Consider the following 20,936-nt stretch of genomic DNA (forward strand, 5'->3'; position numbering starts at 1 on the left):
TAGAAAAATACTCTTTGGTGAAGGTTTGGCTACCCCTGGGTGAGAGGATTACAGATGATTTTTCATTGAATTTCTTTTCCTTTCCTTTTTTTCTTTAGCTTTTCTCTATTTTCTAAGTGGTCTACAATGAACATCAATTGTTTGTGTAATTAAAAAAAAACAAGTGAAAAAAATAAACAGGTAAGAGACAGTTATCTCTTGTGGGGATGCTGGTTGAACTGGAACAAGTGAATACTGGCCAGCAATCATTGATGATGACGATGATGAACCTATGAACGTTAACTTACAAGGACAAAGGGTCTTCGCAGATGTGATTAAGAAAGGATGTTGAGACGAGGAAATTATTCTGGATTATCCATGTGGGTCCTAAATCCAATCACAAGTGTTCTCATAAGAATTCAGTAGAGGGACTTCCCTGGCGGTCCAGTGGTTAAGACTTCGCCTTCCAGTGCAGGGGGTGTGGGTTCGACCCCTGGTCAGGGAGCTAAGACCCCACATGCCTCGTGGCCAAAAAACCAAAAACATAAAACAGAAGCAATAGTGTAACAAATTCAATAAAGACTTGAAAAAGTGGTCCACATCAAAAAAAAATCTTAAAAAAAAAAAAAGAATGAGGTAGAGAGAGATTTGATACCTACAAAAGAGGAGGGGGCAATGTGACCACAGAGGCAGAGATCGGAGTGACGTGGCCGCCAAGTGAGGGAATGCCGGCAGGCACAGGAAGCTGGAAGAGGCACAAAATGGATTCTCCCCTGGAGCATCTGAGGGGAGCACAGCCCATGCTGACACCTTGATTTCTGCCCTCGTATGTCAAACTTCTGGCTGTGAGAGAATAAAATGTTATTGTTTTAAACAACCAAAGTTGTGGCAATTTGATACTGCAGCCACAGGAAACTAACATACTTCTCTCGAGTAACTCAAACCATCAAACAACTCTTCGTTTCTACTCCAATTTGCTTATGGTGAAATGGCATTCTGAAATAGGTTTCTGAATACCCCCTCGGGTTTTTTTTTTTTTTTTAACTGAGGTTACTCTTCCTATGGAGTTCTGCTTTGTTGGCATGACACTTTGTACCTGTCTGGCTCAAAAGTTATTTCCAGGATAGGAGGCAGAATACATACCATGACGAATAATCAGCACAGCAACATAGTAAACTGCAGACGTCTGCTCTCAGCTTCAACTTTAACCCTTTTTCACTCACGTCATTTCCAAATTCAGTCTCACTTTTATTTCATTTTAAAATTTATTGGCCGTGCCACGCGGCATTTGGGATCCTAGTTCCCCAACCAGGGATCGAACCCGCGCCCCCTGCAGTGGAAGCACAGAGTCTCAACTACTGGACCGCCAGGGAAGTCCCCAGTCTCATTTTTAGTTCTACTACCTACCTTAATTCTCAGCTTCACTCTCACACTGAAATCCTTCTGATATCACTTACTTTTAGAAAGATAAAAAGGACCGTCATTTACTGGACATACGCATTTGGGCACAAGGGACCAAGCTGGGAGTGTGGCACATGATACGGAACCTGAGATTACATGGCCAGTTAAGTGGAAGAGATGGCATGCACAGCCAGGTCTGTTTAATACAAATGCCCCTACTCCTTCCACTGCCTTTCAAGTTTGGGATTCTGGATTGCTTTGGAGTCTTCAAAATCTGAAATCTACCTAAGTACCTCCTTTTTCCTTCCCAATCAGCAGGAAGGACATTTTTTGGGCAGAAGAGCTAGGAACTGTATTGTTTTCTCCTTCTTATTCTTTAATGCACTATTAGGGACCAAATCAGGAGAAGGAAGGATAATGTGAAAGATGAGCAAAGAGGGTTTCTCTTCCTTCTTCAGAGTTCCTTAGTTAAGTCCTCTGGCTATGAATAGTACGTTATCAGGCCAGCGAGGAGCTCACATTCTGGCTCTGATACCACAAAGCAACTTGAAATGAGTAGCTTGTACAGTGGTTTTTTTCTAGGTCTTGGGAAAATGGTCTGGACACACTGCTGACAGTTGGCGAAGAACTAGAGCTCCCAATTTATTTGTGTTTATTCACTGAGCATTTCAATTTATCAGCCGAGATAGGTAGAGCACAGCTTTCCTGGTCAGTAGACACAAACTGCCAAATACCAGCGTCCATCTCACTCTCAATTCATTTGTCAAGATGATTCGGCTAGAATAGTAGACTAGATAGCATGGTGACCAAGAGTAACAGTGCTGGTTCTACCACGCCACCACCTGACCCTGGGTAAGTCTCCTTTCATTCATTCTCTCATTCAGTCAGCTGTTTTTTAAAGCACCAAGGGCCTTGAAATCCTAGCTCTAGCACTTTTTGGCTTAGAAAGCTTCGTTAAGATAATCCAAACCTCACATTCCTTCTTTGTAAAGTGGAGATAATAATAGTGCCTTCTCCATACGGTTCTTGTGAGAATGAAGTGCGCTGATGTATATAAAAAGGTTAGCATGGTGCCTGGCATATAACGTCAGCTTTTCATTCGATAATCAGTTACTAAGCATCTACAGTGTTCTGAACGTGGTACTATGTCCTGGGGCCACCCATCATTTGCACCATTTAGTGACTGCCTTCTTTGGGCCAGATCTGCAACTTTGATGATCTCAAATTGTCCTCGTAACAACTTATAAGACATGCATTATTTTCACTATCTTATAAATGAAGAAACTGAGTTCAGGGAAGTAAAGTTGAAGATTACACACCTAGTAAGTAGCAGAGCTGGGATTTGGACTCCTATCTATCTGATTCCAAAACCCATTTACTATCATTCTGCCATGCAGCCTTTACTGTTAGCAAGAAGAATAAGACACATGTCCTGTTCACAATCTAGAGGGGGAACACATGTATTAAAGAACTCATTGCAATACAACGTATGTGATAACACCAGGTGTTATCGCATTGTTCTCATTCAGTTCTCGTAACAGCTCTGTGAGGTAGGTACTGTCATTATTCCCTTTTCACAGATGGGGAAACTGAGGAACAGAGAGTTTATGGTGCTTGCAAATACTATAGTCCATATACATGACCACTACACTCTAGTGCCATTCTGGAGAGTTAGAAACATATGAACAGTGTGCTTGGGGTGTTCTAAGGAGTGACAGTGACTATGCTTGTGAGAACAAGATAAGATTTCATAAATGAGATGGTATGTGAGTTGAAACCTGCAAGTAATGCACCAAGTTGAGGGCTTCCATGGTGGCGCAGTGGTTAAGAATACGCCTGCCAATGCAGGGGACATGGGTTCGAGCCCTGGTCCGGGAAGATCCCACATGCCGCGGAGCAACCAAGCCCGTGTGCCACGACTACTGAGCCTGCGCTCTAGAGCCCGCAAGCCACAACTATTGAGCCCGCGTGCTGCAACTACTGAAGCCTGCGCACCTAGAGCCCGTGCTCCACAACAAGAGAAGCCACCGCAATGAGAAGCCCGCGCACCGTAACAAAGAGTAGCCCCCACTCGTCACAACTAGAAAGGCCGCGCACGGCAACGCAGCCAAAAATAAAATAAATAAAAAACATAAAAAAGGACTAACCTCATTTCCATAAAGACAAGCAAAAAAACTTACCTTAAAAAAAAAAAGAGGGCTTCCCTGGTGGCGCAGTGGTTGAGAGTCCGCCTGCCAATGCAGGGAACACGGGTTCGTGCCCCGGTCCGGGAAGATCCCACATGCCGCGGAGCGGCTGGGCCCGTGAGCCATGGCCGCTGAGCCTGCGCGTCCGGAGCCTGTGCTCCGCAACGGGAGAGGCCACAGCAGTGAGAGGCCCGCGTGCCGGGAAATAATAATAATAATAATAATAAAATAAAAGAATGCACCAGGTTGAGAAAGGACGATGGAGAAGGAAGGGGAAAACCAGGCAGAGGAAACAGCACTTGCAAAGGCCCATTCTCTTCACTGTCTAAAGTCTATCCTTAAAGTACAATGGAGGTCCTTCATAGGCCTGGTACAGAGGATATTCCATTTTTCTCCATTTATTTCCTCACATCTTTCTCCCCATCCCTATCTGACACTCATCACATTCCTCCTGCTGTCCTTCATATGCCACCTCTCCATTTCTTACTAGCTCTCACCTGGACCATTGCAATCACTTGGCAATAGCTTCCCCTTCTTTCACTCTGCCTTCCTTCAATCTATTTTTAAAACACAGTTGCATATTGAGTTTTCAGCTGTGATCACCCATCTCCTCAGACTCTGAAATCTTTAAATCTCCCACTTTCTCCAGAGTAGTCTAAACTACACAGCCAGCAAGCCACTATCTTTAACAAAGTCTTGCCCTGTCTTTCAAATCTCTTATCACCCCCTTTCTTTATGTTAACACTGGTCCTGAAACTTTGGTGTGAATCAGAATCTCCCCTGGGGTACTTATTAAAAATATACACGCCTGGGTTCCAACTCCAGATTCAAGCTTAATGATTCTGTAAGTCTGGATTGTGGGAGTTTGTCCTTTGGTTTTGACACTGGGGGACATCTATGTTGTTAAGTTTCCTCCTGGTATTTCCAACTCACTGAATTTTGGAAAACACTACACCAGTTTCAACTTTACCTAAATTTGGTAAGCTCCCCTATGCTTTCTCATTTAATTCGGGAGTTAAATTATTTTCTCCCAGGATCTCCAAATCCAACGCATCTTTCAAAACCCAGATCAAATGCCACCTCTCCCAGGAAGACTTTCTTGCTCTCTTTCGCAGTTCTTTGATATTTAGTGGCACCTTTTGCTTATTCAGGAAGAGTCCAAGGCCCTGACAAGCCACTGAGTTTCTCCTGGTCGGGGAGAGAGGGACACATTCATCAAAGTCCGCCCCAACCCCTAGCCCTCAGGCGGGAATTCGGCGCAAGCACGATACTGTCGGAACACTGAATCGATAGTTCTTCCTGGAAAGCCAGGGCACACACACACTCTACAGCCCGCCTCAGATGCCCTTCCCCAGTTGTGAAACGAGGCACCAGCAAAACCACTCCGGATGTCAGTCTCCCCAAGGTCGGAGATCAGGGAATTGGAGGGCGGGCGGGGACGACTCAGGGTCTTGCTTTCAACTTTGAGCATGTAGCCCGCCACGCCAAGAAGAGACTGCAAAGACGCCTGCGCCTTCCCGCCCGCTCTCCCCACCCCAACCCCGGCGTTCGCCTAGCCCTCCGATTGGCTGCTCCTAGCACCAGCCGAGCCTCAGGGCTGCTGCGCACGTGGTCCACTGGCCGTCGCGGGATTGGTTGTCCGGATCGGGCTGCCACGGCAGCCGGCGGGGTAGCGAGGGGGAGCAGTGTGGGAAGCCCCAAGCCCGTACCTCTGGGACTGAACGGCGGCGGGTGGGCTGCGGTCAGCCTCTGCAGGCCTGGGCAGGCCTCCTGAGAGTCTAGGGCGTAAGAGTTTTGGGGGGTTCCCAAAGCGGGCTGCGGACCCCCTGCCTGAGGCTTTGGTTTGAGCCCTGGATCCGGCCTTGTGTTTCCCCGGAAGGATGGCGTCTCAGTCTTTCCTGAAGTTGGTGGGGTTTGGATGTTATTATTATTATTATCAGCAGTAGTATTGTTATTGTTGTTATTATTATCGTTTTGAGGATACACCGTGTATAAGAATTGGTGATCCTGCGCAGGGTGCCATGCAGAATGCCATGAGTTAGAAGTTGGAGGTCGGAGGGCTTAGAGATGCTTGAGGGACGTCCTTAACCTACGTGAAATGTTGGAGGTAAGTCGGCTTTATAAACTGTGCTGATGCTTGTATAATCCAGGCGCTTAGGCTTTAGTAGGGAGGGTCGTTCGCTGACTGAATTAAACTGTCGCTTATTGAGCCGCCTTCTGTGTCCCAGGCATCATTCTGAGTGTAATGGATGTAAAGGCCAGTAAGAGGAAGTCCTGGTTCTTTAGGAGCTCTGCGTAATGGGGCTGGTGGGAGAGACGGGAGGTGGGGGACGTGAATGGGTGAATAATTGGTGTGTGATGCGTACTGTGGTGGCAAAAAGTGCTGTGGGAGTCAGAGGAGGGGATGACTGAGGGAGTTAGGGACCACTTAACAGAGAAGGTGACGTTTGAACAAGGTTTTAGAACTACAGACTTTCTCCAGATTGAAAGGGGTAGGGAAGGCGCTCCAGACAGAGGAAAGCGTACTGAGGAAGAGAACAAGGAAAGTGTGCCCTCTGTGGCTGGAGCGCACTTGGAGCTCTGCTCACAAGTTTCATGCTTTTAGACAAGGTTATTTAAGTTCTCTTAGCCTGTTTGCTTTTTGTAACGTGTACTTACTTCTGCACAGGTTGATGAGATAAAGGCTTAAGCCTCTTAAACAGGCACTTTACTAGTTTCCCTCTCTTTGTGGAATTCAGTTGCTGAATGGAGAACACAGACCATAGCTGTACGTTTTTAACTATGGAGTATCAAGCTATTGACATTTATAAATGGCTGAAGGAGGCATGCTGTGTCTCCAGAATTGTTATTTAGATACAATGCTGAAAAGCTGGAGAGGTTGACATTGTTTGTGTTCCTAGTACCTTAGCATAGCATGTCAGCGATAGTGAATTACGAGAAGATGTCATTTAGAATAAATAAAATGCAGGCAGCTTTCTCATTCAGAAATTGATCATCCATGTTGTGAATTACCCAGGCTTTGCACTGTTTCCTTTATCTTGCCCATGGCCTGGAGAAAAATGAAATTAAACCTTGTATTTAGCTGGTAGTGGAAAAATATAAATCTGGTAATCAGACCTCAGTTTCTCTTTCCAGCATTGCTGTTATTTTGCTATGGACCTTTGTCAAATCCTAGCCTCCGTGGGTCTTGGGCTCTTTAGCAGACTCTTGTATAAAATTTTTTATTACTATACTTTTCATCTTTGTTGGCAGCAGAATTGTAAATCAAATTGTATGTTAAATGAACTGGAGTTTACTTTATAAAGGATTTTAGGAGCAAATCTTTTCTAAAGATTTTGCTTTAGAACTAGATTATAAATCCCTTCACAGACATCCCTGAGATTTTATCATGCATGGTGTTTGGACTCACTAAAACAAGAAATGTTTTTCTGAACTGTAAATGCTTCTCCACTCTACTCTGTATTACAAAAATTTTTAAAAAGCACCTCCAAAACAAAACTTGTTCAAGTTTGCATTTTTGTACAGCAGAGTTGCTTGAGGTGAATAGTAGAAGATCAAATATTGAAAGCCCACGGTTGCAACTTATCTAAAAAGAAGTCTTCTTTTCTCATGGGCAAACCTAAGTTTTCTTGGATGTGAAAATAGGGTGTTGGGCTGCTCTTAGATCATACAAGGAGGTGAAAAGCAATGATGCAATGATGAGTGAAGTATAGTCTGACCTGGCATTGCCATTGCTTCAGTGTTGGCATTGACCAGGGTATGACCCCTTAATCTTCTCTCTGCGCTGATTCTGGTTGTGGTTTTTCCACATTGGTACGTTCTAGCCTATTTGGATACTGGTTTTATTATGTGTAAGAGTGTTTAATATTCTTTTGAATTACTGATACTTTCCTGTTTTTCTTTGTAGGTTGAGGTGAAAAATATGGCTTTGATATCTTCATGGAAAACTGCATTATTTCAGTCCTGAATCTGGTTCGGTTCCCTTATTGACTCATTACTGTATTAAAAATGTTTATTTAGCAGTGATTGTAAAATGAAAGTAATTAACATGTACATGTTTTTGGGGGGAGACTAAGGGGAAACAGGTGTTCAGCCTAGAAAAACATTTCTCATTGAATTTCCTGTGAAGTCAGTGTGTCTTGGGTTTAACTTTGAAACAAATTAAAACATTTTTAAATTAAAAAAAAAGTTTACTTAACTATGGTATTTGTTCTGGTAACACCTTGTGGTTTAATAAGAATTTTTGCAAATATCCATTATACTCTTCTCATGGTACATAAAAGTGTTAATATTTTAAAATCTATAGGATATTCTATTTCAAAATTTAGTTCTATTATCTTAGTGCTATCAGAAAATGTGCTTTGAATTGCTGAAATGAGTTGTATTGGACAACACCTGTCTCAGCAGAGGCACTTAAAAATCATTTTCAGGGGCTTCCCTGGTGGCGCAGTGATTGAGAGTCCGCCTGCCGATGCAGGGGACACAGGTTCGTGCCCCGGTCCAGGAAGATCCCACATGCTTGCGTACCGCAAAAAAAAAAAAAAAAAAAAAAAATCATTTTCATCCTTCCTCTTGTAGTAATGATTTTTTTTTTTAACCCGTATGTTTTTAACTTGTATGTTTAACCCTGCCAATCCGGTGGCAACTTAAGCGTTTGTGCGGTATTTCACTCAAGATTGAATTCTTGCTGTTGGAGGAGAGGATTTCTCTCCAATATTGGATTAGCAAAAAAAGCAAAATGTTAATACAGAATGCCTCAAAAAATCAAAGGTAGGGGCTTCCCTGGTGGCGCAGTGGTTGAGAGTCCGCCTGCCGATGCAGGGGACACGGGTTCGTGCCCCGGTCCGGGAAGATCCCACATGCCGCGGAGCGGATGGGCCCGTGAGCCATGGCCGCTGAGCCTGCGCGTACGGAGCCTGTGCTCCGCAACGGGAGGCCCGCGTACCGCTAAAAAAAAAAAAAAAAAAAAAAAGGTTAAAGGTGGCCTGAATGAAAAATTTACTCTAAATACCTCCACTAATCTTTCAGTTTCCACATAATCATGACATGGAACAGCTCTTTGCCAAGAAACATTTATTCTTAAATTTTAGTTAAGCGTTTTGTAGAAACTTTAGTAATAGCCAGAATAATTCATGTCAGCTTAGCAAACTCTTAACAGCAAGCACAAAGAGCTTATGAAAAGATCCTGTCTTTACACAGTCATAGTTAGGGCAGTATTTTACTTCATCTCTTCATTAATAGCTTTGCTTTCACACTGAAGTCTTCAGACTATTCTGTATATACATTCAACCCCTATTTTCCTGTAACCAGTTTCCCAAGGAAGATATGTGTCATTCACAAAGGGATCTTTAAAAGGTGATAAACTATAGCAAATGTTACTTAACAAATGAGTCTCAGCATATGGAAGGAGAAAGTGTTTCTAAGTATTTCTATAAAAAGCATGTCCGTGGGGGGGTGGTGGGGGGATGAACTGGGAGACTGGGATTGACATGTATACACTGATGTGTGTAAAAGTGATAATTAATAAGAACCTGCTGTATTAAAAAAAATAAATAAAATAAAAATTTAAAAAGCAGGTCCACATTTCATACTGTTTGCAAACCGATAAAACCTATTCCTCATAGGCAGATAAATGCTTTCCTTTCTCAAAAGGCCTGCTTCCCCTTCACTACCCACTCTACGAGGTCTAACTTGGGTTTTTCCTGAGAGCTTCTATACCTCTTGTCCTTTAAGGAAGGGGACGGGAAAAGCTTCTGTGCCGAGTACCCTCTTTGATCCCCTTCTCTATGCTGACCCTCACATCCCCTGCCAGTCCTGATTCTCTCACTCTGACCAGCTCGGTCAACTCTAAGTAGAGGTGTCTAGGGAGCAAGCTAAAAGGTTAAGAGCAACGAGTACATCCTTTTAAAGAAATCCACGTGGCTGTTTAAAGTTCATACAATTATTAATTGAGGATGATCAAACAATGCTATTTACCGTGCGGAAAACCAGCCCTCTGGCCTTATAGCGCAGTCATTTCGTGGTGAGACAAGGTGCTGATCCCTTTCAGTTCTCAGGGGAGTACAGTTTAATCAGATGCTGTACTTGTGTTGGATAACCTGTGATGGGACAAGCTCGGTGACTCCTCACGTAATGAAACACACAGCGATAACAAAACACATAGCCAGAGGTGGCGAGAACGGTGTCATTCACCCGGTTTTTACAACACAGTGGGCACACAGTCTTCATTTGGGTCAACAGGGGAGAATCAGAATTGTAGTCTAGATGTACCGGTGGTGGTGGAGTAGGCAGGGCAGTCGATGACTTGATGGTTTCTTGGTTTCCGGATGAATACCACCACTCAAGGAACTGCAGGAAGAATACACCCACCGAAAGGCCAGTAGAGAGGCATGAGGCGGCACCTCCCACGGCTTGCTTCAGAGCTGACTTCATCTTCTCGCCAACGCCGTTTGGAGAACAGAACAAGGAGGCAAAAGGAGAAACTGTTTATTTAGGTACAATCACAGAACAACTAATACGCATGCAATTCTTACACTTTTCATTAGAATCGTTGATTCAGCTTGGGGATTGAATAGTTGCTGGACTGGCGTTTTCACTTGTAAGTGTCTATTCGAAACAATTCCCTCTTTCTGACCTACCGTAGTTTAGGAGTTCTAGGAGCTAAGCTTTGTTTTTAATGACTAGGGCTTTGTTTGCTTTGTGTTTTGAGAAAGAAATTAATGAGCCATTGATTATATAGACCTTTTATGGGGGTGGAAGATAGTATATCCAGAAAAAGAAATAACTCACTTAAAGAACAACTCAGCAGTACTGAGGAATATATTTGAACTTGTCAGAGAACACAGACACTAGGAGCGGGATAGCACCATGGTTAAGAGCAGTCTTTAGAATTGTACTGATCTGGCTTGAATCTCAGCTCTGCCGCCTATTAGCTGTGTGGCCTTGGCAAGGTACTCAAATGGTAGAACTTAGTTTCCTCAACTGTTAAGTGGTGCTAATGCATTTATTTCATTGAGCTGTGATGAGGATTGAGATAATATACGTAAACACCTAGCAAAGGGCCTGGTACATAGCAAGTGTGTGCAAAAATGTAGCCATTATGATGAGGAAGGTTACCAGGATGGCAATCCTTGTTTTAAGGACACAAGAATTTTTCGATGATTTTATGAAATACCCCGAAGTGGACTGAGGTGGGTAAATTTCATAAAATTGGGATAAGATTTTAGGATTTATTAATCAAATATGTTGGGGAAATGTTAAGGCCTCACCTCCCAGCTGGTTGCTGCATCATGCTGGCTCCGGCTGGTTTGTGCTCCACAGCTTGTATATCCTGAACTGTAAGTCGACCTAGCCGAACCCCAGCCGGACTCAGCAGTGGTGAGTGATGCTGAGCCTTTCCTAGGGTGTATCGAAGCTGCTGTACAAGCAACCAGCCTTCCCAGGCCATGTTAACAAATGGGTAGGCTGCCAAAAAGGCTCTGTAAAATCGTTTCCAGCGGGAAGTAGGGGGATGCAATGGAATATTCATCCTCTTCTCTCAGGCTAGAAATCAGCTTCTCCAGCTTCACTTTCAGACTGGGAAGAAGAACCAGGAAAATAACTGACTTCCAAAGCTGCTTCTTTGGGAGACCAGCACTGGCCAATCTCTGAAGCTTGTGTGTGTCTCCCATTACGATCCTCTTTAAGCCATAAAAGTTTTCAGAAAACGAGGCGCTGGTTTTAGACAGATAATGTTGCTGGAGCAGAAGATCTAGCAGGGTGAAGATTTCATCAAACCACTTCCACAAGAAGCCGTAGCGGGCAGGATTTGATTCTGCAAGAACCTAAAGCAAAATAAATAAATGAAATTCATTCCATTACACAGCTACTATGCCTTGTATTTATATTTCCTTTTTTTCCCTCTGAATTTCCACACTTTTCTTTCTGGGTCTACCTTAACCTCCCTGAAGTGCTGGGTATTCAGTACACATAACAAGAGACTCCATAACCATTAAATCATGTGATGTGCATTATATGCTAATTGGTTATTTCAAAACTTAGGCCAACAAATAAATTCAGATTATTGGCTTGGTTTTTACCCGGACGTTCCTAAAACTTTTCAGAGAATTAAATCCTTACCTTGACCACATGATGAAGAGCAGGTCTCACTGCTGTCATTAAACTGTCCTGTGCTACCACCTCAAAGCTGGCTGGCTGGCTGGTCATCCACCGCAGAAGCAGTTGTGATATGAGCCCCGTGCTCAGCCATAGTTTCGTGTGTGCACTGGGTTTCACTTTGCCCACAAACTCTCTAGTAAGCATGAACTTTCTGGGGGTGCCAGATGGGTGCTTTTTACAGGAACTGGGCAAAAAAGACCTCTTCCGGAGGCAGAGGGGAGGGGCCTCAAGGGAAGGTGAAGAATGAAGTCAACGCGGACACCCACGTTAGGGAAGCAGTGTGGGGGAGAGGTGAGTTGATTAATGCTGCACCTCACAGGGAAAAGCGTGACTATGGGGGGACAGGTACGGCGAAGGAGCGCTGGCCTCTCGAGCGGCAGTCCTGGAGGCGGCCAATCACGGACTCCCAATCCGGAGGGCTCAAAAGCCAGGCGGCTCTGAGGGATCGAAGGTGCCAGTGCAGGCCGGCCCCAACGGCCTGGCTCAGCTGTGGGCTGTGCAATCCCCCCGCCCGCTCCAGTCCTTGTGAGCTCACCCCAGGCGAGGGGCGAGGAACCCGCGACGCCGCGTTTATAAGGAGGTCTCGGCTTTATGTCAGAAGCCGCAACCGGAAATAGAAGCCGCTTGGAGCCCGGTGGCCGTGGAGAGGCGCTCTAGCCCCGAACGCGGGCCCGCGACCGGAACTAGAGAACTCTATGATCTCACAGGGACTTCCGCTTCCGCCCCCAGCGGGCTCGGTTGGAGAGGAGTTTTCCGCTGGTAGGTTTTACTTTTCTTAGCTGGTTTTGCATCGCTGTCTGTTGGAAAGCCACGGCTGTGATATGTGTCTACAGAGTCTTTTTGGCAAGGTGTTGGGTCGCCGCACTGACGTCTGGCGCCCGGAGCCAGAGCTCGGCCTGTTGCTGAGGCCTTTGTTCCCTGGGGCGATAGAGAGAGGCGAGGGACCCAAGGGAATGTGGAGATGGAAGGCTCACTTTGCTTGCGGCGGGGGTGGTGGCTCACTATTTTTGCCGCCTTCGGGAAGGATTTGAAGCGACAAAGCCGAGATAGAAGCCTTAGCCTTATGGCTGCCAATTATTAACAACAACAAAAAATTTCCTGCTGTTGTTCAGAATTTGGGACGATTATTTTTCATTCAAGCTGGTACCTTAATTGTCTTCTAGGTTAGGTTGCGTTCAAGCGAAACTCTAGGCACTTGCTACACTAAATGAAAGTGGTTCCTACCCTCGAACACGGTAGGATGCGTCACATTAGCGATATGAATACAGTGCTAAAACGGAGTGATGCTGTTGAATTCTAACTAGCATGAATTGGGGAGGCTTGGCAGAGAAGGTACTTTTCATTGTATACCAAAGTTAATGTAATTAACCTGACCTTTTGCAAACTGTTTTTACATCGTATGCAATTGCCTCGAGTAGCTGCAGGTTTACTGAATTTGGATAATAGTTAAAGTTCATGTCCTCTCTCTCCAACCTCTCCCCTCAACCCCTGGGCTAAATAGCTAAAAATAGAAGTTTGCTTACTTTATACCATAGAGGACGTTATGGTATAAAGATAGTTAATTTTTTCACATAGTGAGAACGCTGGAACAAGGTTTGGGTTTAGTTGTTTCAATAGGAGAAATAAAATCTTGTAAATTAACCTTAATTGTGGTTCCAAAAAGTGTTTCAGGGAATTCCCTGGCGGTCCAGTGGTTAGGACTCTGTGCTTCCACTGCAGGATGAATGGGTTGGATCCCTGGCCAGGGGAACTAAGATCCTGCATGCAGCGTGGCCAAAAAAAAAAAAGTGTTTTATAGTCTGATTGGATACCTGCTGGAGAAAGTCACACTGATGGAAGATTTTACCTTACAAAGTTTTAAGGAGTAGAGATAATGTATCTATATAAAACACCTAGCTTTAGGTTCTTGGTCAGTGGTAGCTCTTACAGAGAGGCTTTTCTTAAGTGAACAGCAAAAAGACAAAGTTGAGAAATAGCATCATCTAAGACGAGTGGGAAGTTAGTTAAACATTGGTATCAGTTAGGGTTCTTTGGTTACAAGCAACAGAAAACAGGCTAATTTAAACTAAAAAATTTATTAGAAGAATATGGAGTAGCTAACAAAATAAGGAAAACCAGCTCTGAGGGAACAGGAATTACACAGTCCTACTGGATGTTTCTAGCAAGAATTAGCAAAGTGTCATACAGGCATCGCTGTTGCAATGAACGAGCTTCAACAAATTTCTGTCACTGCACTTATGATTCAGATCCCTATTGACTGACCTTGGTTCAGATTTCATCTCCACTCGCTGTTTCACTCTTAGCCAGAAGAGTGCAAGACACCTTAATAGTCCTTTGAGAATATTCCAAAAGTAAACTGATGTTGTTATGTGAGAAAAAAGGCAGTCAAAAATAACAGTGTCAATTATTACAGCCAATAAATAATAAACACCTCATCACAAATCCCACTCCCAGGTTTATGGTGTAATAAGCAAGACACAAAAATTGATTGCACTTATGTTAAAAGGTGTGAAGAGCCATCAGATAGGTTAATATGGTGAGTTTAGAGGAAGAGACAATAACAGCTGGGAGAAATGAGGCCGTTCAAACTAGCTTAAACAGAAGCTATATTGGCCTTTGTAACCAAGGGGAAGATCGTTTCTAACCTCACGTTTTATCTCAGCTTCTTTCTGCCAGTTGCTTTCTAATACAGCGATGTAACCTGGTATCTCCTGCATCTTATATCAGGACCAGATGTCCACTGAGAAAGTTTTGTGGATTAGGTGGACCTCAAAAGATGAGTACATTTGGGGAAAGTCACAGTCATGGTGACAGGGTTTTCCAGGCTAAGGGAGCAGCGTGGGTTGTATTTGAGGAGGAAATTGTTTGCTTTAAATATAGAGAGGAAAATAGACCAATAATACATAGTCTATACTGTTGACCATAATATAGAGGCTCTTAAATGCTAGTTTTAGTACTTTGCTCGTGGACATTCATTCATTTCTTCCTGAATAATTTACTTATTCATTTATTACTGAATACATGCTGTGCGCCAAGCATTATGCTAGGCGCTGGGTAGACAGTAGTAATAAAAACAGACTTGGTATCTGCCCTCATGGAATTTACAGTCTAGTTGGGGAGAGAGATACTAAACAAGTAAAGAGACTAATATTTAATTTACAAGTGGAATAAGAGGGCTATGATGGGGGTGGCAGTGGGGCCTGGGAGAGAAGAACCTTTTAGACTGGGTAATCAGGGAGTGCCTTTATGAGATTACAATTAAAGTGAGACCTAAATTATAAGCCAGCCAGCCCTGTGTGGAGTTGGGGAAAACGAATATTAGGTAGGAGGAGCGGTAGTTGTGAAGGCCCTAGGATGGGAAAGAGCTTGGCCTATTTGAGAGCTGCAAAAGCTAACAAGAGGTGAAATGAAGAGGAAATGAGGAGTGACTGAAAAGGATAAAATGATATTAAGAGAGGTAGACAGGAGCCTAACCACTCATAGGCCATGGGAAGGAAACTGGATTTTAGTCAAAGTATAATGGGAGGTCATTGAAGGATTTATACACCGGAGTCATGACCAGGTTTATATTTTTAAGATGACCCCGTAATGGTTATGTGGTTACATTTACTTTGTGAAAATTCATCAAGCTTTATATTTTTGGTGTGCACTTTTTGGAATGTTCGTTTATACTTCAAAAAAAAAGTGAAACAAAAATCTGGCTGCTGTATGAATAATGGTTGGGAGGAGAGTTGAGGTTTCTAGTAGTTGAGGCAAGAGGCGATGGTGGCTTGGAATAATGAGGTGAATAGAAGGGATTGGATGAATTTGAAATATATTTTGAAGGTAGGATTGACAACTTGGAGATGGAATGAATGTGGCAGTTAAGAGAGAGAGAAATCAAGAATGACCCCCAGATTTCTGGCTAGTAATTTCTGGCAGTGTAATTTGTTCAAATAATTGCAATCATAGCAAATATTTACATAGTCCATACTTTGTGCAGGCATAGTTCTAAGTGCTTTACGTACACGAATTCATTTCATCCTTGTAATAATATTATGATTGGATATTAGTATTTCTCCCATTTTGTAGATGAGAAAACTAAAGAGCAAAGAAATGGGGAAAACTGGGAGAAGGATCGGTTCTGTACAAATTAGGAAATGAGGAGCTGTTGAAAGTTTTTGAACCGGGGAGAGGTATGAATCAAAGATTTTTCTGGTGGCATCTCTTTACAAAATCCACCTCTGTCTTCTGTGAGTTGTACCTGGAACCACAGTTTTTAAACACCCCCCCCCATTACTCTTATGATTTGCTTAATTTGGGTGGGCCATATGTGCAGACTTACGATCAGTGCGGTTAGCAATTTGGTGGTGAAGTTTGGGGACTAGGTCAAGGCTAGAGATAGATATTTTGGAGTCATATGGGTAGGAAAAATGATTGAACCCATGGTATTGCTAAAGGGTTAGTGTAAAGAAAATGTATGAATATAGAACTTAAAAATAAAATGCTTGCTACTTTCTCCCTCAGACACCATCCTATATCTCTTCTCTTTCAGCTATACTTTCTTATGGAGTTATCTGTTTTCATTTCCTTACCTCCCGTTTATTTTCAGACTTCTTCAGCATGGCTTTTGCCTTCAGTATCTCTGCTGATGGTCTCAGCAATGACATCGAAGACCTTTGTGCTGCTAAATCCTTGGACACTTTTCGGCCCTTCCTCCTTTTCTCTCTAGCAACTGTTGTTGTTGACCACTCACTCATACATTTATGCATTCAACAAATTTTGGGGAGGGGGTGGCTAGGCCTCAGAGATATAGTATATAGTTCCTATACTTTCATAGAACTCTAAAAACGTCCTAAATGATTATGACCACCTGCTTTTCCTTCTGCCTCTCTACTTCTCAGTCCCCTTTGCACTTTGGTTTCCCAACTTCTGCCTCAGGCTCTCATTCTTCACATTCCTCTTCTTTTTTTGGTTAAAGACTTTATTATTACTTAGAGCAGTTTTAGGTGGGAAGTTTTCGTTTTGAGGGGAAGGTACAGAGATATCTAGGTCTTGGTTTCTGAAAGGAACTTACTTTTGTGTAAGCACGCCTATTACATGCTGGGCGCCTTACCTACTTTAAGCTTCACAAGCTGGAGAGAGTTATATATCACTGGATTTATTTCACAAGTAAGACTAAGGTTGAGGAGACGTTAAGTAACTTTCCTAATCACATTCAGGACAGGGATTCGATCTCAGATGGATTCAAACTCAGATCTGAGGCCATGTCAACCTCTTTTCCTTGCACCACTCTCCTCCAGTCCCACTGCCCTTGTATGGTCTTGGGCTGGATCACCATTGTCCACGTTCCTGAACTGGCCAGGGAAATTAGCTGGGTTTTTTGTTTGTTTGTTTGTTTTGTTTTTAAGAAAACAGGATGTTTCACTATCCCTATGTGTAAATTTTTAGAGAACTCCTGTGCGAGGAAACAAATCCAGGGAACGTCAGCTTGTTTAATAGATCCGTTCCGATCGCCAGTGAACTTCTTCGGAGGCCCGGACCTCAGGTGGCTTCCCAACTGCGCAAAATTTTTCCGTCTCCAAGGCGACCGAGATGCCCGCCTTTCTGGTTCTCCCGCGCGCCTGGATGACGTCCCACGGCGAGGCTGTCTGACGCCAGAGTTTCCTGTCCACCATGTTTGTCCCTGGCAAAGTGGGTTTTGCGCAGTGGCTTAGACCTGGAGAAGGAGTCGTGGCGTGCAGGAAACGATTGCAACACCGCTCGGGCCGTGCTCTCTGGCTGCTGCTGCCAGCCCTGCCCTTGCCTCCGGTGAGTTCAGGGCGGCTAACTTTGGGGTGTGTCCCTCTTTTGGGGAAGGGGGCCAGGCTTGGTTGGAGACGGGCGGAGGAGAGCAATCTTAGGAGCGTGACCATTGAAGATGGAGTGAGCCGTCGGGTGTGACCGTTGTGAGGAAGAGGGTTGGAGAAAGGGACTCCACCGCTGGAGCGGGGTGAGGGGATCCGCGGGGTGGCAACTGGGAGTTGGGGGGCACTGGGGAAAAGATATGTTCGAAGTGGGGGGTTAGGAGGGCCAGAGGCCAGGGGTGTGGCCGGTAGAGACTGGAGGCCGAGGGGAGAACTTTCTTCCCGCTTTGGCGTCGTTCACTGAGAGGCTGGGACGTGTCGAGGTACCAGAAGGGGAAGGGGGTTCCCCCAGAGTTTTGCTCATAGATGGGCAGACCTCACCCGTCTTCTGTAATTTGAGGTTGAGACACCTCTCGCTCACCTCGTAATGGAGGAACATATCCCTAGAATCTTGACCACCTGGGGAAAGAAGAGGAATTCCTGACATTGGAGAACGGGAAGAGAAACCTCCAGAATTGACCCGATGTGAGAGAGGGGGAAGCAGGTGGGAGTAAATCTTAGCCGGAGTTTTTTCTTTCTGGTCTTAGAAGGAGCGGTCTGGTTTGAGGAAAGACTGTAGATTAAGACAGAGGTAAAGAAACTGGAACTTCCTGTTATTCCATATTCTTTGAATCCAAAGAATTGATTCATGCTCTTTGTTTTCAGAGCATGAAAACAGTGCCCATTTGCGGGGCAGACTTTTTTTCAACTCACCTGGCTGCTTCATTATGAAGCAGTGTGAATAAAGTGTGAATGCTTCATTAAAGTTTGACTTTTAAGAAGTGTTTTTTAAATGCCAAACACTTATAATCATGTGGTTTAAAAGAGAAAGTAAAGAAAACTCAGTAAGTTTAGAAAAGGAAGAGTGACAAAGGAAGTGGTCTCAGTGAGGAACAATTTAAATTATTAATCACCTCCCTGGTATAATTCTGTTGCTTAGCCTCAGGGTACACTTACAGAGTCATAATAGAAAGCAGCAGATGAAGGAGATGCAGCTGTACAAGAAAACGTGTCACACGTTCCAATGATGACTAAGCGTGGTGGTAAGATGAGAACTGTTTGCAGGTACCTTAGTAGTTTTAAACTCCCAAAGAAGCAGAAAGTATAGTGTGTTCTGCAAATAGCCTCACTGAAAATTGGGTGGTAAAGGTAATACAAAGCTAACGTTCTGTGACTTAAGAGACTCAAGAAAGTCCAGTTCTTCCATCTTTTCTTTTTCTTCTTTAACACACCCGTATTTTAAAATATTACGAACCAAGCTGAACAGGGAATGAATCAGGTAGGACGCATTTTCCTTTCTTCCTTCTTTTCTCTCCTTCCAGGCGTAAGTTTTCCAGAGTTTATTTCAGTTAAGAATTGGATGTAAAACTTTTGAGCTTTTTTCTTACCGGATAATATTAACAGATTATTTTGTGGTCATTTTTAAATGGAAATTGCAGGTGTGTCTGTTGTAATGAGTTGTCTGCTGTCATTTCTCAGCCAATAAATGATACCTGAAGATGCCATTGTCTTTGCATTATTGAAATATCTGATTAGCACCTGTCACCCTTGTAATGAAAGATTGCTGAGATGACCTTTCTGCTTTATAATTTGGTCAGCTGTTCACTTTTTCCCTACTAGCACCAACTGTGTAAAGTCTTACTTTATGCGAAGAGGGGATTTAGTGGCCTCGCCAGCTCTAATTTAGCTGCCATTTCCCAGAGAGCCATTTGAAATTAAGACCCTATTAATTTTTTTATGGCCTTATTCTCTTTACGGGCACCGGAAGGAGGGAGGAATAGTTGAGAAGGGACTTTTACAAGCTATATTTAGTAGAAACTAGGTTATGTTAAATCTAGATGTATAATCCTGTACAGGGAGACCTTTTCTGAAATGCAGTGACATCATACTCTGGGCTAGGAAAGTTAGAGTGATTGTGCTTTTGACTGTGGCAGCATTATTATTATTATCTTTTAACAATGTCCTGAGGTCATACCTCAGGTCCTCAGAACAGCCGGTGACTTCTCTAGTTTGATCTGGTAAAAAGGTAGTGTGAATTCCAGCTCCATGATGTCTTGGCTTTGCCCTGGGACTCTCCTGAGGAATAAATTCTCCCCCAGCTCCCAGAAGGAACTTGATTTTTGAGGCTCTTCAGCAAATACTTGACTTATTCTTTGAACTCTATCTTGGCTGCTTTTTCTTTGGCTTCTAAAGCAGACAACAGTTTTTTTTGTTCTTTTTTTTGGCGGTACACGGACCTCTCACTGTTGTGGCCTCTCCCGTTGCGGAGCACAGGCTCCGGATGCGCAGTCTCAGCGGCCATGGCTCACGGGCCCAGCCGCTCCGCGGCATGTGGGATCTTCCCGGACCGGGGCACGAACCCGTGTCGCCTGCATCGGCAGGCGGACTCTCAACCACTGCGCCACCAGGGAAGCCCCAGACAACAGTTTTCACCATCCTATGTTTTAGAGAATCTGACCATATTCGTCTCTGGTGTGTGATTAAGAGTGTCTCATTAAAACAACAACAACAACAACAAAAACAAAAAAACAGTGTCTCATTTAAAAATATATACGGACACTTCCCTGGTGGTGCAGTGGTTAAGAATCTGCCTGCCAATGCAGGGGACATGGGGTTTGATCCCTGGTCTGGGAAGATTCCACACGCCACGGAGAAACTAAGCCCGTGTGCCACAACTACTGACCCCACGCGTTGCAGCTGTTGAAGCCCACGTGCTCTGGGGCCCATGTGCTGCAACTGCTGAGCCTGCATCCTGCAACTAATGAAGCCCACGCACAGCAACGCAGAGTAGCCCCCGCTCGCCACAACTGGAGAAAGCCCACGTGCAGCAACGAAGACTCAACGCAGCCAGAAAATGCATACATATGCAATTTTTTGAGGTGAAATTCACATAACATAAAATTAACCATTTTAGAGTGAGCAGTTTGGTGGCATTTGGTACATTCCCAGTGTTGTGCAACCCCGACTCTTCTCATTTTTTTTTTTGTTTAGGCTGGTTTATTTTTATTTTGGGGGAGTTTCTTTTGGCTTAAGTCAGGAACTGACATGATAAAATGTTGCTCTGCCAATATGTGTAAGGGATATTTCATTACTGTTGTGTAGGACAGTGCGAGATAAGAGAGTGGTGTGTTTCTCCTTTCTCTTGAAAAGCAGGGGTTCTTAATTTAGGGTCTAAGATCATGTACTTGATTCTCTCCTCTTCCCTGAAATTTTGTGGGCTGGTACATTATTCTCTAGTTAAGAACTTAGTGCTCACAATGTAAAAGGACAGAAATCTATTCCTCGATGATGAAATTTGTTAGGGGACGTGATGAAATGTGTGGGTCACTAATAAAGGTACGATTTAAGA

At 43.9% G+C, this 20,936-nt stretch overlaps 1 protein-coding gene, 1 non-coding gene and 1 pseudogene across 3 annotated transcripts in view; 2 read left to right on the plus strand and 1 right to left on the minus strand.

Annotated features, from left to right (window-relative positions):
• Positions 1–7,256: 7,256 nt before the first annotated feature.
• LOC149746709 (Z30 small nucleolar RNA) lies at positions 7,257–7,353 on the plus strand. Its single transcript, XR_016390449.1, has one exon. It is a non-coding gene; the product is annotated as a Z30 small nucleolar RNA (small nucleolar RNA).
• Positions 7,354–8,624: 1,271 nt separating this feature from the next.
• On the minus strand, positions 8,625–12,408 carry LOC149746710 (peroxisome assembly protein 12-like; annotated as a pseudogene). The gene is made up of 3 exons (XR_016388955.1): positions 11,685–12,408; positions 10,835–11,389; positions 8,625–10,014 (listed from the first exon to the last, which is right to left on the minus strand). The product of XR_016388955.1 is annotated as a peroxisome assembly protein 12-like (transcript).
• LOC111171398 (AP-2 complex subunit beta-like) overlaps positions 11,962–20,936 on the plus strand; it is a 72,000-nt gene continuing 63,025 nt past the window's right edge. Inside the window, 2 exon segments of the mRNA XM_089900853.1 lie at positions 11,962–12,482; positions 17,154–17,513. The gene's annotated coding sequence lies outside the window, so the exon portion shown is untranslated.

The sequence above is a fragment of the Delphinapterus leucas genome, chromosome 19 (assembly GCF_059928025.1).
Source record: "Delphinapterus leucas isolate spDelLeu-1000000601 "Yukka" chromosome 19, BTC_Dleu_Yukka2, whole genome shotgun sequence".
NCBI classification, from domain to species: Eukaryota; Metazoa; Chordata; class Mammalia; order Artiodactyla; family Monodontidae; genus Delphinapterus; species Delphinapterus leucas.